Below are 13178 nucleotides of genomic sequence, written 5' to 3'. Positions count from 1 at the left end.
CAGAAAGCAGAGCAGTGTGTATAATATATATCACTCAGTATAACAGGCCTACTCTCTTTATTTGCTTTAGTTTAGTAGATATCTACAAACAAAGAGTTAATATTTTTCTAAAACCATTTAGTGCTTCACAATAAAATACACAACGGCTGTAGCCTGTTTTAGTAGCTGTATGTGCGTGTGTGTGTGTGGTACAGTGTGTAGGTGTGTGTGGTACAGTGTGTGCGTAGATGCAGCGGACAGACAGGTCTCTGTTGGTTTGGTGTCCTCTGCTTACTTTTAATACTTGTAAATACAACTTTTGGCCCGTAATTTATTTCCCTCATTGTAGCGACCAGAGGGGAGAGGGGGGGGGGGGATATATCCAGTCTCTGATAGTGTTACGTTATTATGAGAGTGCTCTGTTTGATTCTGAAATTGTATATATTTATATACATATATGTGTGTGTGTCCCCATCTGTAGCCTGTTATTGTCTCATTATACCACACTGTGAATGAATCAAAGTAAATATATAAGTCATCATGAACACATCTGTCCATCAGACAGAGGGCTGCTGTGCCTTCTGTCATCATTAATGGACGTCTCTTTAAAATGACCGCTCAGAGGAGAGGAGTTCTCATTTCTCTAACCGCCTGCTGCTTCCCCTCCTCTCTCCTCGGTTCCCCTCCTCGGCTCCTCCGCTCGCATCTCCTGTGGGCGGGACTAAGTATCGAGGATAGGAGTCGAGGAGGGGAGTCGAGGAGGGGAGTTCGAGAAATGAGAAAGGGCCTATATACAAGTGATTGGAATCTTTTAATTTTTTTATTTAATCTTTATTTAACCAGATAAAAGCATTGAGATACAATCTCATTTTCAATGCTGACCTGGCCAATAAGGCATCAACGTTACACATAACTCCACCACGCAATGCGGTGTTAAGGAGTCGTGGTGGAGTCACGCATTCTGGTGAGATCAGGTTGCTTTTATCTTGAGTTCTGTGCCAATGTGCGTTAGCATTTTTCGCTCAGGGGTCATTTAGATGCTTCTTATGAGACTTGTGTTTTGTTTTGGTAAAAATGGTTTGTATCGTCAGTTAGCTGAGATTATTCCCGTTAATCTGGTATAACACATTAATAGCTTCTTAAATATTAAGATCCCCTGCTGAGACACAGTGTTGTGAAAAAACAAACAAAAGTACCCGCCGGTGGGGACCTTGGGGCTTGACAGGTCCAATGATCTTGTCTTTTTATTGTTTAATTACTTTATTAACTATAAGGAAGCCCCTTTGAAGTTTTGTTTGGGTAATAATTAAAAGAGCTTAAGACCCCTTCATCCTGGCCTTTTTTATTGTTTAATTTAACTGTAAAACTATATATTTTTATTGAATAGTTTCTGAGCTTTGATGTTCTGTGAGGCGCTCTGCAGCTGTCTTGGAAAAAGTGTTAGATGATTTGACGTCACATCCTTCTCCCCCCTCGTCACCCCTTACATCCTAGTCCCCCCTCCCCCTCATCCCTCTTGCCCCCTTCCTCTTGCCCCTTCCATTTGCTTCCTTGGGTTAAAGAGATGTGTTTTCCAAGTCTAAATAAGATAAAAAATGAAAGATTTGGGAAAATCGCCCTTTTCTCTCTCAATAAGGTATTAAGGGAACTTTAGATCCAAAAGAGCATGTAATGGCACATTTCCACTGCAGCGCGTACCACAAAGTAACAACATACTGATACTGGCAGGGCCGGCCCTGACCAATTTGCTGCCCTAGGCAAGATTTTAGCTGGCGCCCCCCCCCCCCCCCCGCAAAATGCAGACACTCACTATGACTCGCATGTACTTTTTCTTTATGGATATTTTACAAATCACTCCCCTTCTAAACTGTATTCTTGTTTATTAATAACAACTTTTTTTTACTGTCATATAGTATTTTATACTATAAGAGAATAGATGAAAATATATTCTCTTATTTTTTTATAATTATAATGATCATATAAAGGTATGCCTTTAGCTCACTGAGCTGAGGTTATCAGAGCCTCTCAGTCTTTCAGGTGAGAGCTCTCTAAAGCTCTCCCCCCCCCCCCTGCGGCCGCTTACACAGTACATTTCAATGTTAATAAAAGCACACAGAAGCTGTGTACGTTTTTTGGGAGTTTGATTTATTTTAAATGAACACAAACACAAAATTAAAACCTATAATTGCACACTAAAACCATTATTTAAAAAAAATAACTATTTCACATAAACCTGGTTTTTACTGGGGCGGTTCAACTTGATTTTGGGGGGGGGGGTGTGCCATAGTTTATGGACGCTGTACGAAATATAGGCGTAGTTTTGTTAGTATAAGATAAGATGTACTTTGTTGATCCAAAATTAGGAAATTGCGTTGTTATGAAATAAAAAAAGATATATATATTTTTAATTTCTAACTTTTTTCAATTGTTTTTCGGCGCCCCCCATTGATTGATGCGCCCTTAGCATTCACCTATACTGCCTATGCCAAGGGCCGGCCCTGCCAACAGGCACTTTGTAGCAGGGACCAAAACACATCCCAGGAAGTGTCATCTTCCACACAGCCTTTTAGTCTAAAAACAAATGTGTGATGTCATGGCTTGCATTGAGCCAATATTTAAAAGTCTTGCTTCAGTTTTCTTTCCAGATGCCTTGAAATAATGGCATCTGTAACTATACTTATCTAAAAATGTATATTGTCACTTTTTTAATCCGTCCCCAAAAACAGGATTGAATAGATTTGCTAAGCTAAAGGAACAACTCAGGACTATTGTAAACCATCAAATTGTAAAACATATTGATACCCTAGTAGAGTTCTGGGTACTCTATTATAATTCAGTCTCCTGTCAGAAAACCCAATGGGCCTGGACACAAAGTTATGAGACCATGGTGTTTATATCTTAATGTTCAGGTCATTATATTGGCAGGACCCCATGGTAATTCCCCTTTTAAAAGAGGCTACTCATGTACAAAGGCTTTGTTGCAGCAACTGAAGTTCAAATATAAACTGACTGACCTCCAACACATCACCTTTATACAGCTATTACAACTAAAGCAAATGACACCCCAGAAAATAAATGCCATGATGTAGTACCATTTTTAGCAGCAGACAAGCACAAGAAAAGACATGGATTTCAAATTGCAATTTTGGGCCCCTCCATGTTGTCTTTTGTCTCCCTGCTGCACCTGGTCTGCCCCTGGCTCCTTATGTGCCCAGGTGTTTCTAAATTCCTCTCAGCCGGATTATAAGGAGAGACTGGAGGAGAAGGATCGGTTGCCTATCTTTATGCCGGAAGACCCTGTCTGTGGACAATCTCTGCTGTTCTTGATTGTGGTGTATAGACAGTTGTGTTAAGTTAATTTATTTAGTTCAGTCCTTTTTGTCTTTTGCCTTGTCTTGTGATTTCCTGTTTTATTTTGTAGTAACCTTTCCCTCTAGTTTCAGAGCATTCCTGCCCTGGTGTGTTTTTCCCACCAGTGTGATTGTCAGCCCCTCCCTTCATTGTTGCCACCTGTGTCCCCTTACCTAGTGTGTATATATAGTCTGCGTCTCCCTTTGTCTTGTGTCAGTTCGTCTTGTCTCGTCAAGCCTGCCAGTCATCCCTTGATCGTGTGAAGTATATTTTTGATAGTCCATGTAGATGTTTTTTGGTGTAGAGTTTTTGATCCTCCAAGTAGTGATGGCAAAATGAAGCTTTGAATGAAGCTTCGAACCACTTGGACAATTGTGTCGGAAATAGGTTCATTTCTCGAAGCTTCAGTTACAGCGACCTCTCCTGGCGAAGTGCAAGGCTGCAGTGGGTTTAACGTATCTTTGCATTGAAAAATATTCGATGCACACACACACTAAGACTGAATATTTGCAATTAAAGATTGATAATTGTGTGTATTGGGTTATTGAGAAGAGACTAGAGAGTGCTGGACCTTTTTTTGGGCTGAGAGGGCCTTTTATCAGTTATTAAAGTATTACAGTTGAAAAGCAATGATTAAAATGTTAACTATTCCGGGCTTTGAACCAGCTGCGCGGAGGACATCGCCGCACCCTGGCCGCCGGCTCTATCCACTGGGCTATCTATTCCTTAGACCATTGAAGTGTTTTTAATTTTATATTACTCATTTTCTTTTTGTTCACAGCTTCTCCACATTTCGAAGTGTTTCACGAGCCATAACGACCTATCTTTCTTCCTGGCTTGCTCTATAATGATCCAATTCAAATGCAATGTCAACAACAACTCAACAGCAACAACAACCCACACATTGCGCATTGTTTAGAGCGGTTATAAAGTGTTGAAGCGCTCAAATTTGAAACGGTTTCAACCTGTCACCTGTCAGAATCGAGATGAGGCAGTGCATTGAATCGCGTGAATGGACTGTGAACCAGTCAAGTGATTCATTCAGAAAATGAAGCAGTTGCTGGTTCGGACGTCACATGTCACGTGACTTGAAGCAGTTGCTGCTTCGGACGTCACATGTCACGTGATTTGAAGCAAGCTTCGAAGCACTGCTTCTATGGAATAGGAAGTCCAGGGTTGAAGCTCCGTTCGAAGCTTCAGTGTCAAACTGCCATCACTACCTCCAAGTGAGCGTTTTGTGTTTGACCTTAATTAAAAGACCTTGTTAATTCTGATCTGTTTCTGGTGTTGTGCGTTTGGGTTCTGAGCCTCGTGACATTCTTGTGTCAGTTCGTCTTGTCTCGTCAAGCCTGCCAGTCATCCCTTGATTGTGTGAAGTATATTTTTGATAGTCCATGTAGATGTTTTTTGGTTTAGAGTTTTTGATCCTCCAAGTGAGCGTTTTGTGTTTGACCTTAATTTAAATACCTTGTTATTTCACCTCTGTTTCTATTGGCCAAGTTACCGCTCCAACTACACAGTTTAGTGGAAGGATGAGCTTTGGTTCCTTTGCCGAGGGTTCAGGATCAAAAACACAAGAAAGTGCATCTGGCTTGACATTTTGTGAACCGGGTCTAAATGACAAGGAAAAGTTAAAACGAGTGAAGAACAAAGCCCATCTTGCCTGACATGAGTTCAGTCTCTTAGCTTTTCGGATGTACTCAAGATTTGTATGATCCGTCCAGACTATGAATGGTTGCTCTGACCCCTCCAGAAAGTGTCTCCATTCCTCAAGTGCTGTTTTGACTGCCAAAAGTTCTCTGTTGCCTACATCATAGTTGCGTTCAGCAGGTGTTAACTTACGTGACAGAAATGCACATGGGTGAAGTTTGCTGTCCTTGGCTGAACGTTGTGACAACACAGCCCCAACTTCATCATTGCTCCGGACCAGGTCAAGATGGATCCAAGCAAGGTCAGTGCTGTCGCAAATTGGCCCACACCCACCAACAGGAAGAAGGTACAGCAATTTCTCGGTTTTGCTAACTTCTACAGACGTTTCATAAGACATTTTAGCTCCATAGCTGCACCTCTCCACTCACTCACCTCAACCCATGTTCAGTTTTTGTGGACTCGACAGGCCGACAAAGCTTTCCAGGAATTGAAAAGACGGTTTACCTCTGCTCCTGTTCTCATCACTCCTGATTCACTACGGCAGTTTGTGGTAGAGGTGGATGCTTCCAATGATGGAGTTGGGGCTGTGGGTCTCACAACGTTCAGCCAAGGACAGCAAACTTCACCCATGTGCATTTCTGTCACGTAAGTTACAGCTTGCCCCCGGACCCCCCTAGAGGAGGTGAGGTCCACCACCTGCCCACACCCCCTGTTAAATTGTCTCACCCACATTGAGGATGCTTCCTACGCCCATGTTTTATTCCATGCGTCAAGTCAGGCAAATTGGGTCAAAATGTTATTGCATCAATGATCTGTTAAAATTAAAATCAATACATATATGCTGTAACTATTTTGCTCTAGGCAACTCAAGGGCTCAGGTAATGTGATTACTATATGAATAATTGTCCAAAATAACAAAATGCATAGGGTTTTTTGTTAAGTAACATACTTTCGTCGCCGGCCGGTCGATACATTCAGTGGGCCTGTCTGTCAATTAATCCCCGGGCCACTTTTTCCCCCCAGTCCGCCCCACTCTGCCCCGTCTAAAACACGATCTGACTTTAATTACATTTGTCTCAAGTGTTTCGTCAACTTAATGTGTTGCTTAAAATAATACTTCTGCATACAGTATGCTATGTGACACTGCAAGTGTTGCACGGCCAGATACGGCTCAAGAAGCTGACTCAGATAAGCAGTGGCGTTTCTATATGTACAAAAGTGGTGGGGCACAACAAACTCAGATGTCTATAAGCTTCTGCAGTGAGGTTCATGGCTGGCGAGGCACTGGCACTGACTCTTCAGGTTTACAAATATTATATTTTGACCTAAATCAAGATATAATATTATTTTCAAAAGCCTCTTTAGTCGTATGCTTCAATGAATTTTAAACAGACAGTTCAACAGAAGGATACCCAAAACATTTAATTTTATCATTTAAATATTGAATTGTTCTCTCTTAGTAAGATCCTATTTTCAATAAAATTGCAGTCTTACCTTGACTTGAAGATGAAGTCCATTTGCCTATCCTTCTGGACAAAAATCTCTATTACTTTTTTGTAAAAGTCCTCCTTATGTTCTTGTAGTTTAAAAAGTCTATCATAAATCTAATCTAATCAATAGATTTATGATTAGAAAATTATAAAAGTAGGGTAGACATGTGGATATTATCCGGCTGAACAAAACGTGCATTTATCTAACAGCTACGTTTCCCACAGACCTTATTTTGAGCTATTTTCTAAAATCCTATGGAGAAATCTCATTGCTTTTTTGTGGAGGGAAGCCATGCCATGCGCAGCTTACTTCCGGGTTTTAGGACACCTCACTGCAGCTCGCAGCTCTGAATGATGTGAGATGAGGTATGGTGGGGATAGCAGCACTATGCCACTATGGTCATTATTTTTTTACCACACACATTAAATAGGACAATACTCTGAGCACGCACAGTGTAGTTTTTACCGTAACCATTGACTTAAACAGGGAGAGGGAGGGGCAGGATCGGGTTTTGTCCCACATGGCTCTAAACAGCTCAATAGGCACACACTGTAGACACTAATTAGAATAACACAGACTAAAACGGCAATGTACAGACGAATCAGATGATTAAACATGATCTTAAAATATATTTTATATATCTTTTAATTAATTGTTTGCATTTTTTTGTAATCATTATTTTTAATACTTTCTGCTGACACTAGGTGGGGCTGTGCCCCTAATGACCAGTCACCAATGCAGATAAGGAGATATATGATACATTATGATGTGATATGATATGAATGATAATGGGACACATCAACGTCTGCACTCAGTGTACTTATGTTGTGGCAGATATTTAAGTAAGCTTTCTTAACACTAATGTTATAATAGTCAGATTGCTCTGAAGATGGGAGGTGGTATTCTATTAATGTTCACACAGTCGGTGATTTTTGCCAGCCGTCTTTCCTGCAATGGCAGTTTTTCCTTTCTCCTGTAATATGACTTGATCGCTTTAAACTCCGCTGTTACGTGCCAGGCAGGCTGTACATGTGTGGTTTTCCTTCCCTCCTGTGTTTCTCTCTTCTCCCTGTCTTCTGCACAGCTAATCAGCAGCTGATCGGTATCTGCCTGTGCACCTGAGTCTGATGGCTGATTGGATCCTCTCACCCTCAGCTGGCCTATCAGCAACCAGGGCCGACCATAAACGAGGCACCCAGGAAGTCTTCTCTCTCTCACTCTGGGCCTGTTGCTGAGGAAGGAACACGGCTGTGTTTAGCAACTAAAGCTTTTTGAATACTCTGACCTTTGTTAATGTGTGTGTGTGTTGAGAGGTGGAGGAGTTAGGTAAGTCTGGGGTACCCTGTACATTTCTCACCACCGAGCTAACTATTGTTTAGACACACTAGGTAAGCGGATTGTTGCCACCCCTGTATATCGTTTTGTCAAATTCTTTGTAGTTAGTGAGGGTTTTTGTTTGAGTTTGGTTTCAAAGGATAGTTGTAGAGATAGGCCTGGTTTTGTTATGCTTGTTTCTTTTGTTTGGCACAATCCTTTGACTCCTCCTCACCAACAGAGTGTTTGTTTAATTGTATGTTATATGTTACAAGGAATAAACCTTTTGTCAACCTTTACTCTGACTCATAATTATTGGTTGTACGTTATTGTCTCCAGGTCCCCTATACCTTAGTGGGGACGTAACATCCGCACACTGAGCTCTGATTGGTCAGCAGGCGGTGCTTTCACTGAGTTGAGCTCTTAGCCTGCAACCTAACCTGCGCTGGGGCAGGTTAGCCGCTCAGCATAAGTTACCTTGGAGATCTAGCCTGCTAAAAAGAGAACCGGAAAGCCGGAGTTTTCCCTTAATTTAGCCGGCTAAGTGAAAATCCTGCTTCGTAGTATACCCCCCTGGCTTTATTTAGTTTCCCGAAGCATTTTGTTAGATTTCTGTTAGGGGAGGGAAGCTCTGGGTCCTACGGCCCGTGGTGTGGCTGGCTCTGGCTCCTTCCTTTTGGCCAGTCCTCCAGACCTTGTTCGTTTGCCGGTTGGCCTGTGTGAGTAACGGCTGTACATTTAAATAAATGCCCGCTGTTAAGTACTGGACGTTGTGTTTTCTTTTATGTTGCGGGTCTCCCCACAAGCCACTACCACGGAGTGGGCCGTAACACCGTTGCATGGAATACTTTGGCTAATTAGGAAACCATTTTGTTTGCATTTAAGTGTTGAGCTGTGAGCAGGTCATCAGTTTTCCTTTTGTATTACAACATTAAAAAAGCAAACGAATAACAATTTATTATCTCTTTGGGTCCATTGTTTCAGAAAGGTCAGCTTCTGTTGCAGTGTTGTTGGACAGTGGGGGCACAGCCACATTAACCACTGCAGTTTGGAGGACTTCATCGAGCGCTGCTGTGTGGGTACTCTTCAGCACCGCTGCCTTCGACTGCAGGTGGGCCTCAGGAGAGGTTTTTTCTAGAAGTTCAGGAACTTCCTCAGCATCATCTGTAATCGCAGAAGAAATGTGTTAATGTAACATGTGCATTCCAGAGTGCCATTTAAAAAAAAAAGAGTTAAGACTTTTCACTTTTAACCTTTTGTCGGTTCCATTTTTGTCTTCGTCTTTATTCTGCGCAGAAGCCAAAGTCAGAACGTCCACCTGGTTTTGGGTCGATGATGAATCAGGAAGCAGTCCTTTCCTCTGATCTTTGACAGAAAAACAATTCAACATTAAGATTTAATTATGGGCCATTTTAATCTCAATTTAGAGATTGTTAAAGGCTTCAAATGAACAAAGAATAATTAAATACTGGTATTGACTTACCAACTCTGTTTATTCCATTCCCCCACTGTCTGCCATACATTGTAGATCTGCCGGTTTGATCAAGAATGGAAGAAAGCTCCTCTGTAGGAATGGGCTGGCTTTTCTGCTTGGCTGGCAAGACCATCATGGGACCCACTCTGGCCTGATGTTCCCACACTAACACAAACCAGCACAATGCATGTTAATTCAGTTACCCAGCCATCATCATGTCTGAAACCAATGCCAAAGCATGCGTCAACATTGATCATTATGACGACATCTGCAGCCAATATTAAAATCATACGAGTTTCTACATGCCTGTACTGGTCTTCAGTCCGCTCCTCCAGAGGGGTTCACGCTCTTCTGGCTTCACAAACCCTCGAGGCCTAAACTTGCTCGGGCTGCTGGGCTTACTGGGAGTTTGCTCAACTTCAAGTGGTCTTTGGCATTGCCCACATAAGTAGTCATTACCATCAGCGGACCTCCATCTGATAAATTAAAAAACATTCAGCACCAATACTTTGTTTTTTGTGTGTAATTTGACATATTAGACTGGATCTCACATGCCTTCCATTCACAAAAGTGCACGCCTTGTTTGGTGCATCTGCTTTATTTATTGGCACAGCATTCAGGTGACATGTGATGTAGAGCTATGAGAAAAGCAGGTGTTGGGAAACATGCACAAACAATCATGGTTAAGGCAATTTAATAGAGCCTCACCTCCCCTCTGTCCTCATTATAAAATCTGAAGGCATCAATGGACATGTGGAGCTTGTCATCCTGTGTCCTGGCTAAGAATTGAGACCTTGAACCTGGAAGCTGAGAGTCAACAAAGCACCTATGATGAGCACAAACAAAAATAACTTAAATTAGCACTCATTGACTACTATAACCAGAGTCTACATTACCCACAATGCAACTCCACCACTAACATTTCTAGTCATATAGGCAAGTTTTGGAAGTAATGCTTTAGAGTCAGAACTGCACAAATGTGACCTGTGCATAAATAGTGGCACAGAAAGGATCTAGAATACCAAAGATTAAAAGCAAACCGCAGCTAGCCTTAGCTAATGGCCAACTTGAAAACGACACTAAAGGACTGATCTTTTATTAACCTGTCACTCGAGTCAGCATTGCTCGCGTCTGAATTAAACCACTTGAAGAGCCTTACACATTAAACAGCTCCCTCTAGGGTCAGAAAAAGACATTTAGCAATTTGCAGCCTTACCCATTTTCAATGAAGGCATGCCTGGGGCTGGAGTGCATGTCAGGGCTCAGTGTAGCCACGCAGCTGCTCACAAACACTCGGAGCCCAATGTGATGCCCAATTCTGACGAGGCCTCGATGCTGATGGGCTCACCGATATGAAACACATTAGAGCCTCTTGTGTGCTGCCAGTCACCTGCACACGGACAGAAAAAAGTACTAAGTGCAAATAGAGACATGACAACGCAAAACATGAGAAATTATCAAAACCCACTTGTCATGATTCTCAAGTTAAACTGCAACATTTCCACTGCAGCCTGGGTCGACATGTAGGGGATCCAGGTAGGCATGAGTGAAGAACTGGACAAACTGTACTTCCTAAGAAACAGAAAACATGCATTTAAAAAAAAAAAAACACATCATTCAAAGATGTTTACAATGTGAGCTTTAAAAACAAAGACCTTTCGTAATGACACTCAATTGGAATGACAGCCTCGTCCATTCGAACAACACCATATGGAGAAGCCTCAGGAGAGTATATGAGGAGGTTTGTGTAGATCAGAGAGTCCTCAGTTACCTGTGGAGAGTAGACGTGTTTAAAACTAGAAGCTTTAATGAATCAGATTTGAAATGAAATATATTTAAAGTTACCCAGTGTCTGGTGCCGCACTCCACAAGTCCAACACTGATGCTGTAGCTCTGCAGTACTGGTTGTTGGCCTCTACTCCCAGGCGTAGCTCGTCACCATCAACAGGAGCTCCAACCGCAAACATATCGGCTTTGATAACAATCTCCAAAGAGTCCGGATGGCAGGTCACTCTGACGGTATTCACCTGCTGCGGTTCCTCAACCGGAGACTTCTGCTGCTGCTGCCCGAGTTCTGACCTGCCTGTGTTCGCAAGGCTCTGAAACGAAGCATCTTGTGTGGGCGGGAAAGCAAAAGAGGAGCTAACACAGAGTCCTACAAGGAGGATAAGCTGAACATGAAAGGCCTCCATAAGTGAAACTGATAACAGGAACCTGGTCAGCTGCTCTCTGTCTTCCTGACTGACTCACAGTAGGCCTATGGTTCAGTGTGAGCGGTGGAGTATTTTAAACTCTAGCCGATCATTATCCTCATCAGAGCAGCACACCTGCGTCCAATCAGACACCCATCAGCTTAATTGGCTGCACACTGAACTCAAATTATGAGGCCGATTGAGAGAGAGGTGAAGGGCGTTTTCACATGTTTAAAATGTGCATATATTTGCTTCATTGCTTGTTACTTTGGATTTTAAATAAAATGTTAGTGTTGCAGTTCATGAAAACCATGCAGGAAGCATTTTGACATCCCCCTGGATCCTTCATTTGTATACACTATCACATTATTATTGTGGCCTATGGTGTCATTTTATTATGTTTTTAAACTATCATTCATGTTTTGTTGATCAGTACAGACTAAATCAAATAAAACCTGTGATTTGGAGGACATGCCAGAAGTGTTCGGCTGGTTCAGGATTCAAACTGGTTTACTAGGCAGCGGTGGCTGAATATGGGCTGCCAGCTCTAACCACCGACATATCAGGCGAACCCATTCTTATCAAGGGTTATTGACCGAACCTCTTTCACTCTTTCCTATTATGTCCTTTATATTTGGACACATTGTATTGTCTTGTATGTGAATAGCACTTTTTTTGGTGCGCTCAAAACATAACCCAAGCTAGTAGTTATAATAATACCACTTTCGTCAAATTAGTATGCATAGAAAGTGACAGATGGACACGCCCCCAAGTATGCAAATGAGCTAAGTCCGTCTCCCATTGGCCAATGAACTAAGTCCAGCCCCCCATTGTCCCGCCTCCCTTTCTTTGACGTGTGTGTTATTAGATTGGCGTACAAGGCCCCCGGTGTAGTTCTTTGATGTATTGATTAAGCTAGTCTCTTGGAGTTAAGGTATTTGCCCCTTGCCCCTGAGAGTGCAGTAATTAGTCTTGCAATCAGATAGGTTTGAAAAGCCCCAGGCAGTCCCTTTGTTGTATAGTTATTTTGATGTATTGATTAAGATAGCCTCTTTGAGTTAAGGTATTTGACCCCTGCCCCTCAGAGCCGTTTGTTGTCTAATCTAATTAGCCTTTGATGTTTGCCCTTTGATGTGATGTGTTATAACAGGCAGGTGTGATTTCACATTGGTGAAAGCCTTTGATGTTAATCTCTGTATAAATGCCTACCCTCCCAGCCTCCCTCCTTTGCCCCACCCCTCCTGAGGCTATGGCCAGCAGAGGAGTGTATAGAGATATGCTCAAAACTAAATTTAAAAAAGACAGACATTTCCACTCAGCAAGTCACCTTTCAAAAAAGAAAAATGGCCGAGAGACGTCTCGAATTGGGTTTAATTAGCCTGTGTGACAACTTGAAGCCACCCGTCTGAAGCGCCAGTCAAGAAACTAATGCAGCATCTGCGAGGGGTTCAGACGCCTACCTGCCTGTCAGCCTGTGCACAAACTTATCTCGCACCCTCTTTTGGTCATGTGAGCGATCGTGGGGGTTGGAGGAGGGGCTCTGTGAGGAAGTGGCAGATTTCCCCCCGGTTGTGTACTTTCAAATTCTAGCTCACTCGAGATGGTTTATCCAAAATGACTTACCCCTACCTTTAAGAACAATTCACACTGCCCAAGTAGTGTTAATTTCGTCAGCTATTTTTTAATTTAGTTTTAGTCTTAGTCCTGTGTTAAATTTCCTTTTTAGT

At 42.3% G+C, this 13178-nt stretch overlaps 1 pseudogene; it reads right to left on the bottom strand.

Moving 5' to 3' along the window:
- Window positions 1–8610: 8610 nt before the first annotated feature.
- On the bottom strand, window positions 8611–11522 carry LOC117439577 (zona pellucida sperm-binding protein 3-like; annotated as a pseudogene).
- Window positions 11523–13178: the final 1656 nt, after the last annotated feature.

This window comes from Pseudochaenichthys georgianus, chromosome 24 (genome assembly GCF_902827115.2).
Source record: "Pseudochaenichthys georgianus chromosome 24, fPseGeo1.2, whole genome shotgun sequence".
Lineage (NCBI taxonomy): Eukaryota > Metazoa > Chordata > Actinopteri > Perciformes > Channichthyidae > Pseudochaenichthys > Pseudochaenichthys georgianus.
The sequence above is the reverse complement of the archived record's forward strand: the minus strand, read 5'-3'. Positions and strand labels throughout refer to the sequence as shown.